Here is a 5773-nt window from a genome sequence, read left to right as displayed (position 1 = left end):
ATCAGATGATACAGGAAATCATCTGGAATGGTTATCTTATGCCGGATTTTGAGAAGGTGCCGACCTTGATGAACACTCTTCCACCTGAATAGCAAGCAGTGTTAGATCGCCTATGGGAGGTCAACGTTGTCCCGGGTTATAGGAGGCTAGTAGTAGCTTTTGTAAGAGAGTACTATAGGATTGAGTTAACCAAAACTTCAACCTTTAGATTGAGCGCCACATGGCGCAGAGTGAATACGCCTTGGAGGCGACATGAAAGCTCTCCAAAATTTTTCCATGGTTGGCAAATGTGCCTTCATATTTCTTAAATATTTTGATTGATAGATTAGCAGGGACTTTCTCTATTTATTTCTTAGATTAGTTTGAGATGTTTTATGTGTAAATATCTCTTTCTATGTTGATATTTTCCTCTGTATATATTACTTAGTGTAGTGGATAGTTGTATTATGTGAAAGCATTATGTCACGCCCCGATCCTCGGGCACGCACACATCCTTCTACTTGGTCGATTTTATAATGCAATATCCCAGGACTAAGTATCGCCGACCCTTTCGTTTATTAAGCACATGCGGAAGCAGTTATAAATCCATAGACAATAATACAATGGGATAGAAAAGCAAAGCCATATTTTTCAAATTGAAATCCACAACCGAACCTTTATACATGACATAACTCAAAGTATATTTACAAGACTATTCATAACATTCTAGTTACACTCTATATACACAACACAAGGTTTACGAAAGAGGATGGGATCTCAATCCTCATTCGGGTCGTACTCAGGATCATCCTGATTCTCTTCTGACTCTTCTTCACTAAGCTCACATCCTTCAAGCTTTTCATCTTTTACCGGCTCATTGTCCTCTTCTAGTTCCTTCTTCATAGGCTCATCTACGGGCCTGAAATGTTGTCCCACAACCGGGATGAGACTACGTCTCAGCAAGTTCTACCCCACTAAGACTCGATTAGAAAACCAATACGTTATCCGGGCTGTCTATACACGCATGGATTAGAGGACTTACCTTGGCGTCAAATTCCACCCGCATATTAGCACAGTTCAATAGGCACCCAAGTAATTACATCACAGATCAATATCTTGATCCATCGACCTAGTCGATTTCATGTCAATTCGACTATTCCCCAGTCGTTTCCCTTATTCAGTCTCAAATCATGCTCACGACTTCACGAGCATAGCCTACCAAATTTATTGGCAACAAATTGTAGTCCTAAAGGACACGACCTATCTTTAGGTAGCAAATTACGGCCCAATAGGCGCTACCTTTAATGGTGGCAGATTACGGCCTTATCAGGTGCGACCCCTATCGGGTGGCAGATTACGGCCTTATTAGGCGCGACCCATATCGGGTGGCAGATTACGGCCTTATCAGGCGCGACCCATATCGGGTGGCAGATTACGGCCTTATCAGGCGCGACCCATATCGGGTGGCAGATTACGGCCCCAACGGGCGCGACCGACTCCAAATTCAATGGCAGAATTCGGCCCCTGTAGGCACAGCCATACTTTAGGCGACTTTCGAGGTTCAACTCACAACCTCTCACAGTCAAATTCTAATTGAATACCGACACTGATCAATTTTGGGATAAATCCCCATATACTCATCAACTCACTCAATTTTCACACGATATTATCGTACCCGATGGATCTCAGCCAAAAGTATATTCAATTCACTCTTACAAACTTCTCCACTTAATAGCCCATCAAAGTATTATTAACGCTAAACAATCATACTCGGCCATCCGCAACTCAATTACTCAATCTTAATCAATTTGGGAATAATTCCTCAAATTACACAATTAATTCAATTTAGCACCACGTAGAGCTCAAATAAATAAACGGATTGTACCACGACAATCAGCACGAAATTTCGGTCGTCGACTATCCTTACCTAATTTCCGAAAAATAAATAATTAAATAATTAATTTCGAAAATTAATAAATAAATACTAAAAATCCAATTTAGGCCCGTAATGCCTAATTGAAGCCCAATAAGGGTCGGGAAAAATCCCGAGATGCATTCAATAAATAATAGTACGTCTCTACTTGCTAATGACTAAGTCTAACCACCTAACATGCATCATTAAGTCACTAATTTAATTGATCTAAACTAATCTAACCACCTAATTGCACTTAATTAAATCTAATCAACCCTTAAGCATCATTAGTCTACTAAGCAAGGATTAGTGAGATTACTCACTTGATTTGCGAAGAACAGAACACCGCGACGGCGGCCGAAATCAAGCTTTCGACGACACCAGCGGGCTTGGACCGAGCCTTAAACTTGGGCCCAACAAATCTCAGCTCAACTGAGATTTGTTCTTGCGCTGGACTGGGCTCACTCTTGGGCTTGGGCTTGGCTGCAAATGGGCCTTTTTCGCGGGCTGGACTTCAAATGGGCTTGCTGCAAGCTGGGCCGAACTGCTCAACTGATGGGCTGACTGCTGAAACTGAAATTACGGGCTGAAGACACTGGATGGGCCGCTGGGCTTGCGGCTTCAACTGGACTGAACAAGGAAGTAACAAAGCTGCTGATGAGTCGAGATTACTGGCTTTGTTGGGCTTGAGGACTGCTGGATCTCACGGCCTGCTTCATGGACTCGATGGGTTGTCGTAGCTGGCCCACGAAGAGAGCCCGAAGATGGGCTGCCGAGACTTGCTTCGGTGGAGGTACCGAAGACGAGAGCTGCAGAAGGAGAATCGATGGGGCCAATTGCTTGTTGACCGAAGAGGCAGCCTCGCAGCTGGGTAGACTGAAGCAGCAAGACCTCGGACGTGTGGGGATTTCTCCAGTGGAGATTTCACGGTCAACAATGGCTTCGCTGGCATGGGGCATGCGGTCAATTAACCGTTTGGCGCTGACTTTGATGAGCTGAATTCGGTGGACAGCAGACTCGTGGAGGTTGGCGAGCTGAAGAAGGCTGGACGTTGCTGGCAGAAGCTGAGGACTCGGGGTTTTGCTTCGGTCAACGTTGAGGCCTTCTGCTGGGTCTTGAAGAACACGCTTCGCTGGGCCAAGCTTCACTGGATGAACTGAAGATGCGCGGACGAAGAGAGCTGCAGCGTGGCGTCACGGGCGTGGCAGAGTCGAAGCTGGAATAGCTTTGGTTGAGAGCAAACCGATGAAATCGGAGCAGCTGGCGGGCTAAAGTGAAGCGGTGGATGAGTCGATGAAATGATGGAGTCAAGAGCAGGGGTCTCGCTTGCTGAAGATTGATCAAAGATGGCTGGGTAGCGGACATGTGGCCAAGAGTTGCGGGGGATGTTCGGTGGGGGTGATCGCGAGAAGAGAAATGAAGAAGCTGCTTCTTCCTTTGAATCAATGAAAAGAATAAAAATAAAAAAGGAAAGACAGCTAAGGGATGTCGGCCGAATGAGGGATAAACATTGACTCTAGTCAATGTAATAAAGCCCAAGAAGATAATCCTGCAGAGGCTGTCGGTCAGGGGGATTCCGCGAACGCGAGTGGATGGGGAAGTGAGAGAGACCGGCGACACTTCCTGAAGAAGCTCAAATAAAAGAAAGAAATGTCATCACACTTATCCACTAAATTGAAGGCTTTGTCCCCCAACTAGCCCTCAACTTATCTCAATGATTCTTATTACCGTCTTGCATAAATTTTATCAATAATCCAAATCTTGAAGTCCAAAAATTGCTGCCTTATTCTAGGTCCGAATTTCATTAAACTTTGGCTTCGATTTCATCCTCAACTTCACCAATTCGAAGTTCAATTTCGTCGAAGAAAAATCCCAAACATTTCCACAAATTCCCATCACCTAGTAGCTCGGCTCAGAAGTCCAAATTTTCTTCAATTGAGCCCATCCGAATTTTCGCTATTTTCCGCGACGTTCAAATTGATTTTCCGTAAAAATCCCAAACTCGACGGAATTTCTCCAAAAGACAAGACGATGTCTTATAAATGAACCGTGACATGCTCGAACGTTCGATTTTCGAAACCGAATTCCATTTCGTGGTTAAAATCGATCGAACGCGATTTTAGTCCGATCCGATCTATCGGGTAGCTTTTAGGAATTTTACTGCGGTTATATCCCTTAACGGCTTCACCCAATAGATTGGTTAACTCGTGAGTGATCAGCTCAGAGAAAAAGGACTATAGGCGCGCCGGCGAAATGCCCATTTCATATATTCGGGACGAGGTTAAAATTCGGGATGTCACACATTATTATTCTATTGGATGTCAAATATTATTTGATTTATGTTATTATTAACTGTTGTAGGTAGTTCATAGAAGTTTTTGTAACTTCATAGAATTTATTTTGCATAAAACAATTATATTAATAATAGTTTTAAGTTATGATTTTTGGAGGATAATTGGAAACATAGTGACTTTTTGATTCTGAAACCTTACTTAAAATTGTTCATTGATATGATGGGTCTGTGCAAAGTGGATGCATAAATGGTAGCATTAATTATTCGTGCATATATGTCTGATGTATTCAGATCGATGGTTTCAGCAACTAAAAACGTAATTGCTAATATGAACGGCAACAATTGTGAAATATTGAATATGAAGATTCAATATGTGCTAGAAAAGCAAGAAGCACTAGAAACTCTTGACCATGTTATGGAAGATCTTGAGGATGTCGTGCACCACCTTGAGCTAGTAGAGAACCGCCTAACGGCATTTGAGCCAAAAATAGAAAATAGACATTTGCAATGCTGGTTCTAGCTCAGAAAAGGCTTTGAGCTCTAAGCGCAAGCGTATTGATTCATTCAATATGTGGGAATGCAAATGATCAAGTCCTTATTGCAAGAAATCAAGAGTTAACCAACACAAGAGAGGAAAACGTCCTCAAGTGAAGAAAATGTCAAGATTGAGGTGTTACAATTGTGACAATAAATGTCACTATGCTCACAATTGTTGTGAACCGAAAAAGGTGAACACCTCTTGTACATTTGAGAACTTTGCTTATGTGTCAAATTCTGTATTATTGGCTTAATCCAATCCTTTGTGGACTGTAAATTCAGGAGCAACAGACCATGTAGCGAATGATAGAGGATCCTTCATGGAATTCCGACGAGTACCAACTGGAACTAAGTGGATCTATATAGGAAATTACTCCAGAGCTGAAGTTAAAGGAATTGGCACTTGCCAATTGAACATGCGTGGTGGATGCACCTTGTTCCTACATGATGTTCTATATGCTCCGGAAATTCGTCGAAATTTAGTGTCTGTTTTGGTGTTGGTTAAGCTTGGTTTTAGTGTGAACTTCCGTAATAGTGGTGTAGATTTGTATTTGGATACAAACTACTATGGTAGTGATCATTTTCTGGATGGTTTTATTATACTAAATGTTAACTGTGGTGATGTCAATATTTGTTATTCCATTTTCACGTCTTCTATTCCATATGATAATGATGTGAATGTGTTGCATGCTAGACATAATCATATTGGCCAACAACGTATGAATAGACTAGCCAAAGATGGCTTATTAGGCAACATTGAAAAAGTCGATTTGCACATATATGAGCATTGCCTAGTAGGGAAAACGACAAAGAAACCATTTGGAAAAGGTAAAAGAGCTGAATTTCATCTGCATTTAATCCATTCTGACATCTGTGGTCCAATGAATGTGAAAGGAAGGCATGGAGCTGTTTATTTCATCACTTTTATAGATGATTATACTCGATTCGGATATGGCTATTTGATTTCTCATAAATCTGAAGCATTAAGTTGTTTCAAAAGGTTTATGAACTTGGTAGAAAATCAATTAGACAAGAAAATAAAAGTATTAAGA

At 41.8% G+C, this 5773-nt stretch overlaps 1 long non-coding RNA gene across 1 annotated transcript; it reads right to left on the bottom strand.

Moving 5' to 3' along the window:
- Positions 1-590: 590 nt before the first annotated feature.
- LOC104415337 lies at positions 591-3467 on the bottom strand. The gene is made up of 2 exons (XR_720356.3): positions 2215-3467; positions 591-898 (listed from the first exon to the last, which is right to left on the bottom strand). It is a non-coding gene; the product is annotated as an uncharacterized LOC104415337 (long non-coding RNA).
- Positions 3468-5773: the final 2306 nt, after the last annotated feature.

This window comes from Eucalyptus grandis, chromosome 8 (assembly GCF_016545825.1).
Source record: "Eucalyptus grandis isolate ANBG69807.140 chromosome 8, ASM1654582v1, whole genome shotgun sequence".
Taxonomy (NCBI): domain Eukaryota; kingdom Viridiplantae; phylum Streptophyta; class Magnoliopsida; order Myrtales; family Myrtaceae; genus Eucalyptus; species Eucalyptus grandis.
This window is presented reverse-complemented; position numbering and strand designations above follow the sequence as displayed.